The 21,339-nt window shown below is 47.1% G+C and overlaps 1 long non-coding RNA gene across 1 annotated transcript in view; it reads left to right on the plus strand.

Annotated features, from left to right (window-relative positions):
• Positions 1-13,266: 13,266 nt before the first annotated feature.
• Positions 13,267-21,339, plus strand: part of LOC125400713 (uncharacterized) — a 30,241-nt gene continuing 22,168 nt past the window's right edge. The window contains exons 1-2 of the long non-coding RNA XR_007232068.3: positions 13,267-13,446; positions 15,470-15,599. This is a non-coding gene — a long non-coding RNA (uncharacterized LOC125400713). The remainder of the gene's footprint in view (positions 13,447-15,469; positions 15,600-21,339) is intronic.

The following is a 21,339-nucleotide window of genomic DNA, read 5'->3' on the forward strand; positions in this document are numbered from 1 at the left end:
TCAAGTTAGGAGTAATGGCTCAGGTTTGGGCAATCCTGATTGTTTCTCTTCATTCCCCCCGCCCCGAGCATTCTGTTACATATTTAATTATTACTTTAGAATCTATTCTAACTTGTTAAAAAGCAAAATTCGACAGCTGAATGATGCTCACAAACCTTCAGTTCTTGCCTGGGAAGGTTTTTCTCTGGCCCGTTAGTGGGGGCTGTGGGGTGTGAGGTTGTTTAATTGCAAAGACAGATCAGTATTCTGTCCAGCTCCCAATGCATGGAGGGATGGAGACCATCTCCAGGGCTTTATCCTAAGTCCTTAATAAACTTTTAAAAAGAGCCTTTTGTGTGTTTGTGTGAATTGGAATTCCAGCCTCCCTCCCGCCTGCCCGCCTGCCTGCCTTCCTCTTTCTCTTCCTCCCTCTCCAGCGCAGGGAGAATGGAAGGCTGACACATGCCCCGGCTGCTGATCAGGGCAGATTCTAATTTCTGACTGTGAAGTCGGCACCGACGTTCAAAGACACATTATTATTTCATCCAATTTAAAGCCTCGCCTGGTGCTGAATGGGTGAGCACCTAATTTCACCTTTGGAGGCAATTGGGAAGCTTTTTGTGCTAAGAAAGAAGAAAAGAGGATTCTGAAGGATAATTGATTGAAAATCCTTTCAAGGCGGCAGAGAACGGCTCCCTTCCAAAAGAGGATGAATGAGGTCAAAATATATTTGTTAAAAGTGTGGGGGGAGCATGAAAGCCTTAATTATTTCTTTGGAGAGTCGTGTCTTTTAAAGATTTAAACAAAAGCTTCAAGAAGGTAGAAGCTTGGAGAAGTTGCGCAGGGCTTTCGGGGAGGTGAAGTCGAAGGCAAACAGTTACTGGTTAACTAACAATGGCGGGTTAATAACGAGGAGCGCTCTTCTAGCAAGGACACCTGTGCTGGGAGGAGACCCAGGGTGACTGCCTGGGGGCCTCGTCCCATCATTGCACGGGAAGAAGTGGGAGCAACAGGAGGTTCCGCTGGAGATGAGGCTGGCTGGCCAGTGAGCTGCCGGAATCAGCTTGCCGCTACCTCCCCAGTGCTGGGATCACAAGCCATGGCCCACCACACCACGCTTTATTTACAGAGGGCTCTGGGGATAGAACTCAATGTCCTCTTGCAGGCCAGGCAAGCAGTTTACCAACCCAGCTATCCATCCAGCCCTAAACTTTATTTTTCAATGTCTGGGGGAAATACTATTTCTTCTGGAGCAGAGAGAGCGCTGGGCTGCTCTCTAGATTTAGACGGATGTGTGTTCATGCATAATCTCCCGTTCTCCACTCCTTCCTTTGCCTCTTGCTCTTTGACACATTCCTTTAACCTCAGCATCTTCATCTGTAAGGGGGGGAGGGTGTTATCCACCACAGATGTGGACAACTGAAGGCGGTGTCGCTGAATCCCACGAAGAACAGATGTCCCCCGTAGATGCTGGTCCTTTGCATAGCGTGTGCCCTAGCAGCTTGGCTAGAATTGCCAGCAGCTCCCCCACAGCACAGCACAGCACAGCACAGCACAGCACAGCACAGCACAGCGGGTCTTGCTCTTAAATGGGTCCCGCTGCATCTCAGTGCATTTGGGTGAGGTTCCGTGTACTCTCTCTCTCACCCTGAGTGGCAGTCTGACGGCAAGCATCAAGGGCAGTCACCCTGTCATCCCCTGTCCTTTGGGATCTAGGATGGGCTATCTGTGCACTGGCCCTCCAAGTCGAAGGCCTCTGGCATCAGCCCTAAGACTGGCAGTTTCTTTCCCTTCACGTTGCTGGTGTCCTTGTCCTTCGTGGATGGGAGTGCCTTGGAGGGAGCCATCCGTTCTGTGCCCTGGCAGTGCTGGGTACTCCCTTATGCGTGCTTCATTTTGTTCTGAGATTCATTCAGGAGCTCCCCTCGGTTTGCCATCGATCATGTTCATGGCAGGAACGAACTGAACGAACTGACAGTCTGGCAGGAACCCTCTCTTGGTCTCTTTCTCCTGCTTAATTGACAAGCCTCTCTTCCAGCTGGGCCAGGATCCTGTGTGGTGTCTCTGACCAGCTCCATTGTGGATTAGCCACATAGAGGCCAGTTTGTGGGTGGGGGTTAGTGACTGCCTTCTCAAGGGACCAAAAGACTAGGTAGAAAAGATGACAAAGCCTGGCTGAAAACAAACACTCACCACGAGGTAGCCAAATCAGCATATGCAAAGACTTCTTGAAGGATTTACAGAGTTTGGTTGTATATAGCACTGTATAAGACTGACCTCAATGAATCCTATAGGATGGGATAACGTTCTTAACACCAAGAATAGAAGCAATTTAGCAATATGCCTCCAAAATAATATGCAGCTAGCTCTTCCCTAGTATTGAGTGGAAATGGGCTTTATGACCATGGAGGATAACAATATCCACGGCTGCCAAGTCCTTCATGTTCAGTGCCATGGATTTTACCCATAGCTCATGCACTCTTCAATGTATTTTAAATCATCTCAAGATTATGATACCTAATATCATGTAAATGCTATGTAACACTTGTTGTATCTATTTTTTTCTTTTGGAAAAGGTTGTATTGGTTTTATATAGAGGTAACCATAGAAGGGATAGAAGAAAAAGATGCTTTACTACGAGCTGGGGAGGGGCCAAGGAGCTATGACACGGAGTAGGTGGTGGGGAGTGGTTACAGGAGCATGCGCCTGTGCACGGAAGCATTTATTTGGATCCAGTGCAGTGTTCTGCATGGTGACAACTCAGGTTTTGTTTCTGGAATACTTTTTTTTTTTTTTGAGATAGGGTCTCACTATGTAGCCCTCACTGGTCTGGAATTCACTACGTTGACCAGGATGGCCTCAAACTCATAGAGACTGGCCCGCCTCTGCCTCCTGAGTGCTGGGATTAAAAATAAGTACCCGCTAGCTGGAACTGTTTTTCACTTTTTTGGGGTCTATTTTTGGATGGCTCTACAGGATGTGGCCTTAGGCTTACTATTGCTTTAATGAACTACTGGGACCCAAAGCAACCTGGAGAGGGTTTGTTTCATCTTTTGCTTTTGGGTAGGCAGGAACTCAAGCAGGGCAGGAACATCGACGCCAGAACCTTGAGGCTGAAACTGAAGCAGGAGCCATGGAGGAACATGGCTGACTGGCTTGTTCTCCATGGCATCCTCAGCCTGTGTTCTTACACAACTCAGGACCACCTGCCCAAAGGGGGTACCCTTACCCCTGGCCGTGCCTACTCACATCAGTCATTAATCGAGAAAATGCCCTCCAGACCTGCCTACGAGGCGTCCTGGCAGAGGCATTTTCTTAACTGAGGTTCCTCTTCTCAGATAAAGTCTAGGGTTGTGCCAAGTTTACAAAAACCAACTGGAACCATGAAGGATCTTAAGCCGCTGAACCAAAACTGTGACCCGAACGTCAGAGGTTAGAGGACACGGCTATACGTTGTGCATACCATTTTCATGGTTCTTCATCAGGAAGCTATTGTTTTAAAGTTTATTCTGAAATTTTACGTGTATTTGTTTTACCTGCATATGTGGGAATTGCTACCCCGAGTTATATTTCCCTGCCCCCATTTGAGGTGCTTATCTGCAAAGAATCATAACTTCCCTCTGCTCCTGGAGTTGGATGAGGAAGTTTGAGTGCACGTGATTATTCCTTGATCCCTGCTGGGGTCAGGTGACAGTCCCTACTGGGGACAGGTGAAGGTTGAGTGCACGTGATCAGTCCTTGACCCCTACTGGGGTCAGGTGAGAGTCCCTCCTTGGGTCAGGTGACAGTCCCTTCGCAGCCCCCTCCCCATTTGGTGCCATGGTATAAAAGTTAGCCCCAGCAGAACAATAAACAAGCTGCTGTTTCACCTCAACCTCGTGCTCTGTGGATTTCATTCAACCTGGACACCCTCGACCGAGACTCGTGGTTCCAGACCGACTCGTGGTTCCAGACCGTGCTGGCGTAAGGTCAGAAAAGGGCATCATTCCCTGGAACTGGAGTTACAGGCTGCTGTGAACTACCATGTGCTAGGAACAAAATCCGGGTCTGCCGTAAGCAGAGTAAAAGCAGGCTTTTAACTGTTGAGCCATTGTCTCCAGCCCTTGGGTTTGGGTTTTGTCTAGAGGGACAGTGACTTCTGCTCACCATTGGACAGTTTCTCTATGGCTGAGTGTAGAAAGAGAACTCTCTGGGGTGCTCAGAAATACGTGAGCAACTCATTGATAATTCAACTCCACTCTAGAACAAAACTCACCTGCTGGCTGATGTTGACCCAAAGGAACAGGACACCATCCTGTGGCGAGCCAGCAAGCAATAGTTTTGGCAGGTGGGTCTCATCTGTGGTCATGTAGCAAAGCAAAGAGCCATAGAGGCAGACTGGTGGGTGGCAGTGACCTACCTTTCTACCTGGCTGATGAAGGTTAGGATGAGGTACCTCCTGCTTTCTCCGTTTGTTTATTTTTGGGGAAGAGGGGAAGGATGTCTTCTTGGGTCTCCCTAAAGTAGTGTGGATGGGGGCTCGGGCACATCAGGTCTGAGTAGGAAATGACAGCTGCGCATAGCCCGTTATCACTGACACGGGCACCGTTTACACGTAGAACCTCTGTGATCTTAGAAAGCAATTGATACAAGAGGACAGCCTGCTGTGGATGTCATTAATCGGTGACTCTGGGAGGAGGGGCTATCTGAGGATTGTTTCAGAAGATGGCAAGGCTGTGCAGCTGAGGTGAAAGGCAATTCCAGAGGCCCAGGGTGTTCCAGAGTGCTGTCCTCTGCAGTCTGAACCTACACGACGAACCCGTTTTTCTTTCTGTATCGTCATTTTGGAGCCACTTATACCTGATGCACCTGTATCCATTCCCCCCTTCCCCACCCCCCTTTTGAAAAGCTATAATTACATACTCCAGGCAGTCTATTTTAGAAAGACAGGAGGTTTATTTTAGCTTATAGTTTTGAACATAGTAAGTCGAGGGAACTTGTTTGGTGATGGAAAGATGTAAGACGGAATGGAGCAAGAAAAGGGGAGTGTGTGTGTATAAGCGCTCGCGCGTGTGTTTGTGTGTGCGCTTGTGTGTGTGTGTGTGAGAGAGAGAGTGAGTGCGTGCGTGTGTGTGTTTTGGTCTGTCTGTCCTTTCTCCTGCTTAGCAATTATCACATCTCCACCCTTAGCTAATTTGAATTGATTTCCATGGAGCCACCTCTTTGTACTGTGCCCAGTGAACTTCCCACTTTCTCAATACCTCTTGGAGATGAAACCTCCGTACTTGAGGGCATTCTCAGTGTCTTCTTGGCCTGCGGGATCTGGGGCCAGAAGTTCATCACATCACTATTCTACTTCCCAGGGCTTTGGGTAGGAAGTCATGAAGGGTTCACAACAGTGCTTATTGGGAAGTCCTCAAGGTCACTTGCACCTTGGCCTTGGAGTCACTTGTCAAGGTAGCTTCCTTTAGGGATGAGATTGGAGGCTAAACTTTCTATTTCTAAAAAATGAACATTTTGTGCAGGATTCTTGACCTACTGCTCCAGAATTCAGAGAGACCTTTGCCCACTTGACATGCCTGTTTGCTAAGGAATCTTTTTTTTTTTTTTAAACTTTTTAATGACGGATGTGTTTGTTCTCTTCAGGGGTCTGATCTTTGTGCATTTTTCCAGCTATATGAGATGGTGTTACTACTGTACCAGGCTGAAGCACAGTGATATGACAGCTAAGTCAGTCTGGGCAGCCCCCTTATGGGCCAGGCATGGCTTTTATTAGCATTTTTGAAATGCTGAAGGGGGTTGTGAACATTCTCCTCTCTGAGAAGCTTTGAGGCCTCAGACTTGCAGGGTGGGTACAAGTGCTTCAACTCCCTTTGAAGTTGTTCTGCTGTGTGGTCTGAGGAAGGGAGAGAGCAAGGCAGGGAGAGGCAGCCCTGTGTCCCATGTGGGGCCTGCCCTGGTGGGGTACATTCCTGGCATACACGTGGTGTCACCACAGTCTGCGGAGGGAGGGTTAGCGCTGTGCAGACCTTGGTCTTGAACTCACTTGTCGGAGAGCACAGTGGCTGCTTCTCCCTCCACAAAACCCAGCAACCTTGTTCCTTCTCGTTCAGGCATGCTAGCGCCAGTGGGAAGTGGGGGCGGCGGGCAGTTGGGGAGAGCATAGGGGAAAATAGGAAGCCAGGGAGAAAAAGAAAGGTGTTCACTGAGAGAAAGCAGGATAAGTGGAAATCACTGAGCAATAGAAGTCACAAATAGAAGAGAGAGGGAGAGGGAGATGAGGGAAGGCAGGAGAGAGGGGACGAATGAGCAAGTCTGGTTCACCTGCTTGTGTTAGAATAAAGTGACTGTATCTTTTCTTTTTCGTCATCTCTTCCGTTTCCCCCTGCTCCCCTCTCCCCTCTCCTTCCCATCTTTGAAAAATATATATAAAACTTTATTTCCTCTACTCGCACGTTATAGAACAAAACCCACGGTTATGTTTCATCGTAGACTGGTGATTTTTTGCAGACAGTTTTAGCCACACGTCCAGCCACTGTGAAATTGGTTCTGCCTCAGGGCTAGTTAGGGGGTAGAGGGCAGGCTTGTCCTCTGCAGGGCTGATCCCTGCCTTGTGCTTCATTTCCTGGGCTTCAAAGAAGTAGGGTGCCAGCACCTGGCATGGTAGGTGCTGCTTAGTCTGGGGCTGTTTATAGTGTAGCGGGTTGGTGCCCAAGGAAAACAGAGAACAGAGCAGGATCCCCCATGCGCCACTGCCCTCTGGGCTCTGCAGAGCCTGGGATTGGAAGACGAGCACAGCGCCCACACATTGCCCATAAAATCCCAGGACCGCTCCATCTGCACTGCAGGCCCAAGAATACCCAGCCTGACAGCGTAGGAAAAAAAAAAAAAAACAAAACCTCCTGGCTTATGCTTCTTAATGCCAGTCTGCAAAAATAACAGTCCAGCTGCGCGAGATCATGGGGAGTGTGTGTGCTGGGTTGTATGCTGTAGGCTGGTGCTGACTGACATTGTGAGGTTGAGGTTCTGAGACTTGGTTGGGAAAAAAACCAGAAATCCAAGGGGGTGAGGAGCTGGCAGCAGAAGCAAGAGAGCAAGGAAGAGGATGGACCGGTCAATTTAGTAGAAGAGATGTCTTCAGTTAAAGTATATTGAGGAAGAGCGTAGATTGCTGGTTGGGCCTTGGAAGTCCTATTAGCAAGTGATTACCAGCTCTGGAATCGTGCAGACAGTGTTCAACCCCGGGTCTTTCCAGTCCCAGGGCCATGGCCATTATCGTTAGTCTTCAGTCTTCACCTCAGGAGGTCGCTGACTTCAGCCCCGAGGAAAGTCTCCAACTGGAGCACAGGTGAATTACATCTCAATAAAGCTGCTACAAAACAGGTTCTGGGCCTCCTCCTGCTACAGTGTTTCAGACAGCTTGCACAAGTTCAGTTCTCCCCAAGCCTCAGGGAATTGTAGATAAATCTGCGGCTCGCCTTGTAGCTTTTCTTTCTTCAGCCAAGGGGAGGGACACTTAACCAGTCGTACTGATATTTTGTTTATGTTTTAACAAATAAAGCTTGCCCGAAGATCAGAGTGCAGAGCTAAGCCACTAGAGGCCAGGGAGTGGTGGCAAACACCTTTAATCCCAGAATTTAGGAGACAGAGGCAGAGTTGGTTCAAGGCCACCCTGGGCTACACAAGATTGAATCCGGCTAAAAGAGAAACAGATCTCACACGAAGGTGATCCCAGTGCTAGGGAGGTGGAGAGAGGAGTTATGATATGGCTGGGTAGAGAGAGGAATATAAGGTGCGAGCAGACAGGAGCCCAGGGCAGTCTGGGGTTTGGTGGAGACGGATGAAATCTGGAGATGAAGTTCAAGGACAGGATTGCCCCTTCAGTGTGAGCATTGGTAGAGGTAAAAGAACTCTCTAGTGGCTGTCTCTGATCTTCAGCATTTTAACTCCTATATCCGACTCTGACTCTGGGTTTTTATTATTAAGACCAACTAGAATTTGTGATAAAACCAGTGATTTAGCAAAAAAAAAAAAAAAAAAAAGGTCTGTGATTTGTGTTAATGTAAAGCTTTCTTTTTTTATTGAAAATATCAATTTTAATAATGTTTTATTATTAGTATTGCTATTATTTTTTTCAACTGTCTGAAATTTATTAAATTATAAAAGTTTCCATTTCCGCCCCTCCTCCCAACACCCTCCCACTCCTCCCACTCCCCCTCCTCCTCCCTCTCCATCCCTAAGAGCAGTCAGGGTTTCCTGCCCTGTGGGAAGTTCAAGTTCCTCCCCCCTCCCTCCAGGTCCAGGAAGGTGAGTATCCAAACAGACTGGATCCCAAAAATCTAGTATATGCAGAGGAAACAAGTCCCAGTGTCATTGTCAATGGCTTTTCAGAAAGACTCTGGGCCGGCCACATTCAGAGAATCTGGTTGGATCGCGTCCTTGTTCAGTCCCAGTCCAACTGGCCTTGGTGAACTCTCACTAGATCAGTCCCCTTGTATCAGTGGGTGATCGGACCCCTCGCGGTCCTGATTTCCTTTTTCATGTTCTTCCTCCTTCTGCTCCTCATTTGGACCTTGGGGGGCTCACTCCAATGCTCCAATGTGGGTCTCCGTCTGTATCGCCATCCATCGTCGGATGAAGGTTCCCTCTGGTCTTGCCTTCTTTGCTCACATTCTCTTTCCTTCTGCTTCTCGTTTGGACCTAGGGAGTTAAGTCCAGTGTTCCATTGTGGGTCTCCGTCTCCATCTCCATCCATCGCCAGATGAAGGATCTATGGTGATAAGCAAAATATTCATCAGTATGGTTATGGGCCAAGGCTGGTTCAGGCACCCTCTCCTCTATTCAGAGAACAATCTGGGGATCTCTCCTTGGACCTGGGATCCCATTTATAATCAAGTCTCTAGTAAACCCTAAAATGACTCCCTTAGTTGAGATATATTCTTCCCTGATCCCATATCCATCCTTCCTCCCTCCCCCCATCCCAGTCCCCCGAGCTTTCCCCATTTCTCCCCTACTCCCTTCTCTCTAACCCTCTCCCCTTCCAACAACCCTCCCACCCCACCTTGCACTCGAGGTTACCTGGGACTCTTGTCTATTTCCAATCTCCAGGAGGATAACTACATGATTTTCTTCAGGTTCACCTTCTTATTTAGCTTCTCTAGGATCACGAATAATAGGCTCAAAGACCTTTAATTATGGCTAGAATCCACTTATGAGTGAATACATACCATATTCCTCTTTTTGGGTCTGGCTTACCTCACTCAGTAAAGCGTTTTCTATGTCCATCCATTTGCATGCAAAATTCAAGATGTCATTGTTTTTTACCGCTGAGTAAAACTCTAATGTGTATATGTTGCACACCTTTTTTAACAATGTAAAGCTTTCTATGGTGAAACTGGAAGCTGAGCTATGATTGGTGCAAATTACAACCCCCTGTTTTCATGCCATACCCAGGCCATAACCACCTCTGGTTATATAGTGCACATTTTGTCACCTAGAGGACATCTCTTATACTGTCCTCTCATGTGGCATCCTTAGGTCCAATGGAAGGTTTCTCCTTAATAATCTCTCCTTGAATACTTGTGACATTTATCAGGGGTGGACTGTGCTGGTAACCCAGACAGGAAAAGGCAGCCGCAGAGGCAGTAACTAGGCTTCGGCAATAGTGAGAACGCAAGTGACCAGGTACGGAGAGAGACAGCCGAGAGGAGCCCCAGTGATGATGGATGGATGGTGGAAATATAGAGAAGGCAGAGAGCCAAGACACCAAAGGCAGGACATTTGAAGACAGATGGCAAAGAAATGTTGATGGAAAGTTCCGGGGCCTGACGAGTCCTAAAGGGCCGAGGGTCCCAATGCCCGGAGCCTAAGAGTTGTAACACCAACATCTCCCTGCCCCTGCCCCTGCCCCTGCCCCTGAACCCTACCCTCTAGTGCTGGGAGTCCTGACACCAGAAGCTTTTCTACTGTAAAATGAAATACGGCTGCTGCTGAAGAGGCAAAGATGACCATTACCAGAGCATCAGATCTCTGACCTGAGCACCGAGAGCAATAGGCCTCTGGCCTATAGACCCAGAGAGCTGCAAGCTGTCTGTACTGAGCACTCGGGGCCATGAAGAGCCTCTGAGAATCTGTCAGCCTGGCCCACAAGCCTCTGGCACTCAGGGGACCGCCCACAGAAAAGAGCTAGTCTCAGCATATCCGAATGGAGCAAGAATGGAGCAAGGGATTTATTTTCCTCCATTTATTTGAGATTTGGACTCCATCTGTCCGATTTGGGAACGTTCCTCCCGCTACTGACCATCTTATTTCAGGAGGACCAGGCTGAAATAAGGCTCCTGTCTCTTTAAGACCACTGGGCGTGTTCTGGTTACAAAATAGGGCCTAGGGTGGTAATTGTCAGCGACTTAATAAATTGTGTCCAGAATTTTATTTAAAAGCCCAGCCATCTAGCTGCTTGACTTGCATTGCTTTTTAAAAGGGAAATGAAGATCTTTTTTATTCCTCTGTGCTGAAAGTGACGCAACTTAAAACTTTTAAACCATATTTTGTCATAGCTTTATTGCGGTATGATTTACCCGCCACGCAGTTTGTTCATCGAAAGTTAAGAGTGAGGGGCTGGTTTGGACATTCGCAGAGGCACACGTAATTCTCCGAACAATTCGTGAGCGTTTTATTTCCCCCAAGACAACTTTTTCTTGTTTAACCACAGAAAAGAAGTAACCACGACTTAAGACAGAGCAAAAGGGGGAGGAGGCCCCGTGGTTCCCTTGCCTTCCCAGCTTCCCCACCACACGCTCCGATCTCTATTTACCAAACATGCGCAGTTACCTGGTTACCGCCACCCAGCATTTTGTTTTATGTCTGCTTTTTTAAGTTGACAGTTTCCATGCTGTTCCTTTGCGGTTTTAATGGCCCGTGATATTCTCTCACACTTACGTGCGATAATTTACTAACCCGTCCCCTTTCCTTGAACCATTAGGGTTTTTTTTTAAGTCATAAATATTGTTGTAGTGAACATCTTTGCACATAAAGCTAATGTCCCTTGTTGGATGTATTTCTCCGGGCTGCAGTCCCAAGAGTGGGATTACTGGGTCAAAGAGCAGAAACATATTATATTCTTCTCTCCCAGCGACCATCTCACCAGCTTTATTTCTGAACAGGTGACGCTATATTTATTTTTAATACAACTTGGTGGTTCCTTGGAACTTGTCCCGAAACTTCTCTCCCTCTCCCTCTCTCTCTCCCTCCCTCTCTCTCTCTCTCTCTCTCTCTCACACACACACATATTCACACACAAATTAGATAAAGTCACTTAATGTTACTAAGGTTTGGAGTTCATTATGTAAGTCAGAGACAGAAAAAAAAAAACCCTCTGTGAGGTCAAACAGCATCCATTTCTGGAAAGCCGGGAAAGATGGTTCTTTATGTGTCCCACCTGGTGGTTTAAATAACTTTACAATTTCCCTTAGAAAATTATTCCCATGGAAAATAATTCCCTTAACCGCCTGACCTTTATTGGCTGCTGTCAGCCTGGGGCAGCACTTTGTTTCCAGCTGTTCTTAAAAGCCACTTGGACAGCATTTAACCCTTTGAAGGCCCACGGGGTGGGGGTGGGGGGTAGACTGGGGGTGGAGGGGTGTGCAAGGGCAGGGGGATGGGAGGGGGTTACTCAGGATTAGGAAGGGGGGGGAAGGGAGAAGAAAGGAATTGTACCTCTGTAACCTGGGAGCAGCTGTGGCATCCTACAGACGCCAACCCAGAGCGATAAACTCCGAGGCTGAAACACCCGAGCATCCTCAGCTCGCTCTGTTAGTAAGGGTAACAGTTTGGGAAGCTGGGAGGCCTTAGGTTCCACCATGAAGGGCTGCTGGTCAAGAATGCGGCACCGACTTGGCAGGGCTGGTATCGACGCTCCTGAGGACTCCGCTTCCCAGAAACAAGTTTTGAACTTTAGGGGTTGTGGCCCTTCTTAGATGTCACCTAAAATGATCCAAGCGTCCTTCTGGATTAGTGGCACTCTGCAATACGATGTTTTGGATTGTAAGATACAGAACACGCAAAGCTGACGAGCTTCAGAGTTTACATGTCAAGGTGGAGAACGGAATTAGAGCTGATGCCTGGCAGTGCTCGGTGCAGAAGCTCCACAGCCATCGGGGACCTGCGTTTCCCCTCCCCCACTCTCCACCTGCAAAGCTAAACAGCTCCGCACGTGGTCTCCAAGTGGGGGTGGGAATGCGGGGGTGGGGAACGGAACACATGTTTGTCATTCATGCCTGACCAGAGCGGGAGGTTCTTTCTTTCTCTTAACCACAGAACCTAAATCTAGACTTTACCGTGACTTAGGTCCTATCTTCATTTATCAAAATCCAAGTGTTGTGCTGGGGTTACGGAACTATGTTGAATAGTGAATCTTGGTTTTAACTATGAAAAGGCTTCCTCAGAGGGCTGGGGCTGGGATCTGATCCTTCCCTCTCTAAATGTGTGGGGGAAGGCAAGCCAGCCATATTCCTTAGAATTCTAACAACCTCTCAGATAAGCCTTTGCTTGTACCACGTAATGTCATGAACTGGAAGGGAGCAGACTTTCCCCCAAAATAAGCGGAAATTTGGAGCCATTGCTCCTAATTCCTGGGAAAAAAAAAACAAACAAAAACCAAACAAACAAAAAACCAGGCTCTATGCATGGGCATTCTTGCAATCGAGACGAAATGGACTGATCTACAAGTAAATTGTAACGGGAAGCAAGGCTAGTGGAGAATGCAAGACAGGCAGAGATGTGGGTCCTTAGTCAACCAATGAGAGGCAAGAGGCACGACTTGATGTTTTCCCCAAACCTCTCCTAAACTAGGTAGCCGGTGGGTATTTGCTGAGATTTGTTGAAACATTTGGTTGAATTCCAGAGTGGAACATTCACGTTTTGGGACTAGACCAAACGTGGTGTGAATCTGAAGCCTTAGGGCTCCACCTAGACGACCTTTTCAAAGGTGACAACAGAGGTCAAGGGTCAGGGCCACCGCTGTAATGGCAAGTGCTAGCTCGTGGGTATTGGTTTATGCTTTTGTAAATAGTGTGCTGTTTACTGTCCGCGCATTTTCAGTTTTGCATTTCAAATAGAAAACCAAAGGGAGGTGACTAGTGGGAGGCTGAATGGCAGCTCTGAACGGGTTTGAAACTTAAAACCATACTTATAAAACGTAGCTATAGGGGGCATTAAAATGCCACATCAGGGGTGGTGCCAAGATGGGAGGGAGCCAGGGAGAAAGACGGAAGAGTAGGGTGTGAGGCTGTCGCTGGTGCGCAAGTATGTGAGCTTGCTGACTTGGTGGGGAGGGGCTTGAGGTAGAAGGGACAAGGCTCAGGGCATCTTGAAGTCTGGCTAGGGAGCCCTCCTGGTCTTTGGAGTCCTAGCATTACAGTCAGATATGGACGTCTCTCTCGACTCTTCAAGGATCCCATCCAGGAAGACATTTCTTTTTCTCGGTCAGAGGTCTGAATGCTTTCCTTTGTTGGGGGGGGGGGGGAGAGGCTGTTAGCTGAGGGAGCCAGTTGGTGGTGAGCTCTTCTCTGCCATCTAGAAGCCTCTGCTAGGTGCTAATAGTGAGCTCCAGCGTCAATAGGCATCAGGTGTGGCCTCCTGCCGGGTTATTTGCATTTTATAATGCACTCCTAGGAGACCAAAATTCTTCAGAAGACCCTTGAAAGAATGGAGCTTTAGAGGCCGAGGTGAGCCCTGCCTGGGTTAGGAGAGGGTGGGTGGAGATAGGGGCTGGGGTGGGAAGTTGATTTAAAATTTCTCATCTTAAATCTGCCCCTGCCCTGCTCTATCAAAGGGCACCAAAGGCTTTATGGCTCATTCAGATTTTCAATCATAGGGTCCTTGTGTGGATGTGTAGGAATTTTTTTTTAAATTTTAATCACAATAATTCTCTGTAAGCTAACTGGAATGTCCTTTATCTAGACAGTGTGATATTATTGGATACACTTGAGATTGTAGCAGTAGAATATAATGTGTGGAGGAGCCAGGAGATTAGGGGACTCCCTGAGTCTCTTTAGTGGTGTGAGATTACCAGCCCCCACACTGTCACACCCTCCACCCCCCACCCCCATCCCCCAACTCTTGTTCTTTCATTTCCCATCCCACATCTCCACAACAGGGCCCAACCCCAAACTCGGCACCGAAACTTCAACAGCAGCTGAGACTAGTCTGGCTTGTTTTGAACTTTTTTTTTGGTGACTGGTATCAAGAGCTAGGGAGACAGCAAGGGCTCCGGAGGTGTCCTTCCTTCTGCATCTGCTGACACCCCCCCATCCCCCCCCACCCCCCCACCCCCCCCCCCCGCCTGGGAGGTAGGTAGTTACGGGATAGGCTGAGCTTGCCCAGCCAGGATCTGACTAGGCCTTTATTCCCCATAGCTTTGGGCAGAGACTGCGGGAATTATGAGACTAGAAGTAAACCTTCCCAGTATCCATCCACCACCTCTCTCTCATTGCTTTCGTGGGAAGATGAGGATTTTGGAAAACAGATCTGTCTGTCACAGAGGGATTCGTCATTTCTCAATACTTTCAGAAAAGGATTGGTAGTGGTAGCGGTGTTCTTGAAATGGCATGGTGGTGTTTAATGACATGTGCCAACCTCTTGCAGGTCTATCAATATGTAATGTGTGGGCCTAGGACCCAGTTTGAGCATAGGATAGAAGCATGGCCTTTTCCCCCTACAGTGTGCAAAAAGCTCAAACAACGTAACAAGATTATTGAAAAACCTACTATGCCATGGGTGGTGGTGCATGCTTATAATCTCAGCATTCAGGAGGCAGAGGCAGGCGAATCTCTGTGAGTTCGAGGTCAGCCTGGTCTTCAGAGCAAGTTCCAGGACAGTTCTCCTTTGCTCACAAACTTCAGCTACCCTTACCTCCAACTACCCAGCGAGCTCTGCTGTGATAGGATGGCAAGGAACCCGCTTTCCTGAGTGCTGCACTTAGAAAGGGGGAGGGTCAGTTCTCTTGTCTGTTGCAGGTGGTGAGGGGTAAGGGGGGGCATCTTTCCTCCACCTACACTGCTGCATGACAGACTAGTGGCGACAACTCGGAAAATAGTTTTCATAAAAAGCTATTTATAGTAACACAGTTTCAAATGGCTTAAAAGAATCAATGTAAACTTTTCAGATTTTCACATTTATTTATTTATTTATGCATTTATCAAATATGGATTATCACATAACTCAGGTTCCCACCCCTGAAATCTGATATATAGCTGAGGATAGCCTTGAACTTCTGAGTTTTCTGTTCCCATTTGCCTAGAGCTGGGAATGTAGTCACATGGTTGCTGTATGTGTTCCATGCAGTGCTGAGGGTGGAACCGGTGTGTTATGCTAGGCCTGCAAGCTATCAGCTGGGCTAACCTCAAAGCCCTTCAGGGTTATTTCTCACAGCTGCAGCATTGGTGGATCTGTAACAAAGTAAAACTTTTGGAAGACCTAGATTATTTTTTTTACTTTTTTTACAAATATAAAGGGCACCCTTCTGTGTTGAAAGTTTTTGAACTGTTAATCCAGAATATGCAAGCAACCGCTACAAACCAAATGGGAAGATGTGATCCCAGCCGCCAAAAAAAAGAAGAAGAAAAAGAAAAAAGGGAAAACAGGTAATTAATTAATTGGTAGGAAAAGCAATCAGGTATGGGAGGGATTGCATGAACTCAACATTAGCCAGAGAACCCAAAAAAACCATGTTGACCCCAGGGCCTTGAGCACATCAGGCAAATATCCTATTACTGATCTCCACCCCAGCCCTGATATTTTTTTGTTTCCTATGCTGGCAGAATGTAAGAAGTCAAATAGTGGCAGGTGTGGGTGGAACTGTATGGCTACAGAAACAGTCTAGGAATTGGAGGCATGGGGTAAGTACTGCAGTGTCGTCTTCTCGATGAAAACAGGCAGTCTTTACGCAGAGCAACCCCACCTTTCCGTAGATAAAAGGCATTGCCACACCCAAGTCATTTGTGAATTGTTGATCTGTGCTCCTGGAGAGGTGGGTAGCTGGAAGCCCTCTCCAGCTGTGCACGTGCGAAGGATGAATCCCAAAGACTGTGTGACTGAAAGTGTGGGTGGGGCAGCAGTGATTCATGACGCAGTATATGTACACAACACACACATATGGTCATAGATTTAGAATACTGCCAAACTCGTGTTTTGCAAGAGCACAAGCAACTGTAATGAGTTTTGGTGTTCCTCTTTTCCTAGAAAATTTCACAAATGGAATTGGCTTAAAGCAGGAATTTCTTCTCTTATAGCTCTGGCGTCAGAAACTCAGGTAGAGGTAAGGGTATGGCTGGTTCCTTTAGGGGCTTTGGATATGAACTGGCTTTGAAGTCTCTCTCCTAGCTCGACATGGTGCTGGCCCTTGGTTTTTCCTAGTTGTAGAACTTTCCATTCCAACCTCTGCATCCATAGCCCCCCTCCATACATAAATTATTCTCTTCCTATCAGGCTAACAACGGTCAATGGATTTAGGGCTTACACTTACCCAGGTTTTTCCAATCCTAGCTTGATTACATTTTTAAAGGCTCTGGTTCCTTAATGCGCAGGCTCTGGGTGGATAGAAGCTTTGGGGTGTTCACTATTCACACAAATCTACATGTCAAACACATGTGAGAATTGTTGGCTATGTAGGGGGAAGGAAAGGGCCCATAGGCTTAGGCAAACAAATAAGAGATGGATCTTGCTGGCACCAATGACTGCAAACACAGAAACAGCCTCAGATCTAGATATAGAAGAGAAACTGTTATTCTTTTTTAAAGATATAAGGGGGGGGGGAGACTGGTCCCACAAGGGATGGTGGAACCACGAGGAGCAGCCAGTTGCATGAGGGGCCACGGTGGGCCATCTGGGGCCTCAGCAGGTCCCCAAGTCCTTAGTAAGTCCCCTGGGTGGGTGGGAGACTGTGGCAAGTGAGAGACAGATACATCATGCAGAGAGAGTTTGGGTGTAGAGTTTATTTAGTGGGTTATGGAGGGGAAAGGGAAGGAGGGAAGGGGAGAAGGGAGAAGAGAGAGAGGCCGAGAGAGAGAGATGGGGGAGAGAGAACAGAAGTTACGTTTTTAGGAGAGAGACAAAAAGAAAGAGAGAGAGAGAGAGCACGCAGGCTGGAGGAGGCAGGAGATCCGCTTGCCTCAGCAGAAGGGAAGGCTTGGTAGTGGGCTTGCTTGCCTTTTAAAGGGACAGTGTACTCAGGTGACAGATCATAACATTCCCATCTCTTATAATAAAAAGACAGGAAGTTAGGTACAATAGGTTAAAGGAGTTGGGACTGTGGATTCTCAAGACTGCTTCCTGCTTATTTGTGGGTGTCATCTTGTGTGTGTGTGTGTGTGTGTGTGTGTGTGTGTGTGTGTGTGAGAGAGAGAGAGAGAGAGAGAGAGAGAGAGAGAGAGAGAGAGAGAGAGAACCTGAGAAAGCTGGGTGCTGGTCAGGTCACATCTTGGGGTAGCTGGTCACTTTACTCCTGTCCAGGGTTTGTGGTATGTAACTGTCCAGTGTCTCCTGGGCCTAGCAAGGTGTTGGCAAAGCAGAGGGCAAAGTTAAGTTTAGGAAGAGAAAAAAAAATTTCAGGACCAGGGAATTGAAGAGGGTGTATCTGACCTGTTTAAGGTGGATACTTCAATTCAGCTCCCTGGAACTCACAAGAATTCTTTGAGTTTGTGAAAACATAAGTTTTAGACATATACATAGTATAAACAGTAGCATATTTATGTCAGAGTGATTGTGACAGATGCTTTTACACAATTAAAAGTATTTTTAAGACTATGGAAGGTAGCATGAGAGAGATTTGATAGCATATATTTGTCTTCACACCTTTATAACTTGCAGATACACACCTTAATAATTTGTATTTGTATTTTACTGAAATTTGTTTGGTGAGGTTGTCCTTTTAAACTGACAAAACCTCTCAGCTGTCAAACTGCATCAGAGATCTTTGAGAAGGATAAAAGTTTACTTGAGTTATTGATTTAAAAAAACGACAGAGAACTTGGTTGGTTGGTTACCTAGAGCCCTTCCTCAGGGTTCTTCATGGTCATTAAGGGTCATATTTGCCTTTAGCTCTTTTAGCACAGGGCCTGCCAGGGTTTAGAAGATCTTGTGGGTTAGAAATCTGTAGGAAGACAAGCCTACCTTGACCTAAGCAGCTAGGTAGGTTGTAGATTCCAGTGATTCTGTCTATGTCTAAAGATCTTCAGTTTAGATGAAAGGCAGTTTTTCCCAGTGGTCAGTGCTTGTCAGTTGATGAAGGGAATTGCAGATGGATGTTGTTCTGTGTCTGTCTTCTGTCTTCTTTGGAGGAAATAGAGTGCTGTTAGGAGCCAACCTGTCTCTGTTATGAAAAGTCTTTGATAATTAAACATTTAAATGCCAGATTTCGGAGCAGCTGAGGGCTGTCTATTGGGTACAGATAAGTTATAACTACAGTATAGGATCTGCCTGGAGAGCTGGGTCCAAGCTTGATTGTAATGGCTCTCAACTTAATAGGTGAGATTTATACTTGTGAAAGACAAAGAAGGAAAAAAACTGTTTGCAATAGAAGTTTAACAATAGAACTGATAATAGTAGAGAACAGCTTAATATATTTTAAAGCAGGGGTGGATCATATATACAGTATTTTTTGTAATTCAATTTCAAGTATGAGACTTATGGCTCTCTTAGCATGGAATGAGATATAATGAACTTTAGCAGTAAGTATACATACATTTACACACAGTTGAATTTAAGTTCCATATATAGTTAAATGAAAAGTGAGTGAGAGGAAGCTGCCTAGGGGCGGGACCTCATGTGGAAAGCCTACTGCTGGTGCTCTTTGGCTAGGGGCGGAACCTCTGGCTCCTCCCTTTGTTAAGCTAAAAGAAAACGATGGCCGCCATGGTTGTCCACGTGGTGTGACTATTTAAATTTAGCCGTCCACTGGTAGAAATTAAAAATGTGGTTGGTTTTCCATAGCTGAAAACGTGAGAATGGCGAAAATGATGCAAAGCCCAGGGCAACTAGCTGGATGTCTCCAGGTGAGCACAGGGGTTGATAACAAAGCCAAGCTGCTTCCAGTCCTGTGAGGGATAGTCACGGTGACCCAAGGCCTTGGCAGGTCCTTTGGTGGGTGGGAGATTGCGGCAGGTGAGAGACAGATACATCATGCAGAGAGAGTTTGGGTTTAGAGTTTACTTAGTGAGTTATGGAGGGGAAAGGAAGGGAGGGAAGGGGAGCAGGGGGAAGAAGGGAGATCAGCAGGAGGGGGGGGGAGAGAACAGAAGTTACTTCTTTAGGAGGAAAGAAAGAGAGTGCAGGCTGGAGAAGGCAGAAGATCCACTTGCCTAGGCAGAAGGGGGAGGGTTGATAGTGGATGGGGCTTGTCTCTTAAAGGGACAATGTATCCATCCAGATGACAGACCAGGCCAGCTGATCATAACAGCAGCAGTTACTAAACCAAAGCCAAAAGATGCACAGTTTCTCTAGAGAACTCTTTTGTGTGCAGGTGCACATGTGTTTGTCCACGTGGGTGTCAATCCTCAAGTGCTATCTACTTAAAACATTATGTGTAAGGCTGTTTTTGCCTGTATGGACGTGATGTCTAGTGTCTGCAGAGGCTAGAAGAAGGTGTCAGAGTCCCTGAAACTAGAGGGGTCTGAGTTGTAAGCTGCCGCGTGGGTGCTGGGAGCTAAACCTAGGTCCTCTACAAGAGCAGCAAATGCGTCACTGCTCTTTCAGAGAGGGTTTCTCATTGGCCTGAAACTCACTATGCAGAAAAGGACAGACAAGGGTAACCCCAGTGATCTCCCTGTTTCTATCTGCCCAGGATAAGGGTTACAGAGGAGCACCACCTCCATCCTAGCTGGCGTAGTGTAGGGTTTGGGGATTGAACTTGGGTCCTCATGCGTGCAAGGCAAGATCCTTACTGACCAAGCCATTTCCCCAGACCCTCCTGAGGATTCTTTTTTTGTTTGCTTGTTTGTTTTTGTTTTTTGTTTTTTTCCAAGACAGGAATTTTTTTCAGTAGCTATTGAGCCAGTCCTGGAGCTCATGCTATAGACCACACTGGTTTCAAACTCACAGAGATCCACCTGCCTCTGCCTCCTGAGTGCTGGGGTTAAAGGTGTGCGCCACCACCACTTGGCTCCTCCTGATGATTCTTAAACAACAGTTGGCCTTCAAATCCATTTGGAGCTAGAATTTATAGGAAACATTCCAAAAGAGTCAAAACTCAAAAACTCAAACTCAAGCTTAAAATAATACCTGCTGTCATTTTTCTCCATTAGATCCAAGACTCCTTCGACGGAAAATGAAACCAGACCTCAGGCCTCAAAGAACTTTTACAAAGTTCTTTAAAAGGTGACCGAGGCAAAAAAGAATGTCTTTGTTGGATCTCTGTCGCTGTAACAAATCTGAGACTCAGCAAACTTGTAAAGAGACTCATTGTGGCTCCCAGCTGCGGAAGTCTCAATCTACGATTAGTTGTGTCTGTGGCTCTGGCTCTATGACTCTGGGTTGTGCAGTCACAGCAGGAAGATTGACAACTAAGCTGCTTACATCATATCAGCATATCCAGAAGGTGGGGGTGGGTGGGGAGAAACACCCAGGTCCCAGTTGAGGATATGTCTCCCGTGATGTAATTTCCTTCTGCCTCCTCTCAATAGTTGGGGCCTGGGGAGGGGGTCGGGGGGGAAACATCTCCAAACAGAGCAATACAACTTTCACACATGTCGAAGGTGTTATGGTTTAGATAAAACAGTGCTGTTCCCCGAGGGGCAGCAACAGGCCTCTGTGGGTCCCAGGCCAGTGGCAGGCAGAGGGCGAGAGACCTCATTGGCTTGGCGGAGACAGCTGGTCCCAGGAGGAGCTGCTGCGGGTGAGAGACCCATAGGCCATACAGAGAGAGTTGGATATAGTTTATTCAGTGGGTTATGGAAGGAAAGGGAAGAGAGAGAGAGAGAGAGAGAGAGAGAAGGGTGTGGGGAGGAGAAGAGGCAGCAGCCACCTCTTCCAAAGAGGAATGGAACAGAGCAAGAGAACAGACTGGAAACAGAAGGGAGATCAGCTTGCCTCAGCAGAAGGGGGCAGTGGGCGGGGCTTGTCTCTTAAAGGGACAGGACATCCCATTACATTCCCATCTCTTCTTTATAACAAAAAGCAGAAGTTAGGCACAACAGGTTAAAGGAATTGGGATGGTGGAAGAAGAGGAGTGGGTGGGGCTTGTCTCTTAAAGGGACAGGACAGACCATTACAGAAGGAGGAAATAAAGTATAGTTCATAGGAAAGAAGGCAAACAAGGACAGGGAGGAATGGTGTGGGAGAATTATCTGTATTCTGTCAATCATGTTTTAAATAAATGCTGATTGGCCA

Source organism: Myodes glareolus, chromosome 24, assembly GCF_982192425.1.
Source record: "Myodes glareolus chromosome 24, mMyoGla1.1, whole genome shotgun sequence".
In the NCBI taxonomy this organism is placed as follows: Eukaryota; Metazoa; Chordata; class Mammalia; order Rodentia; family Cricetidae; genus Myodes; species Myodes glareolus.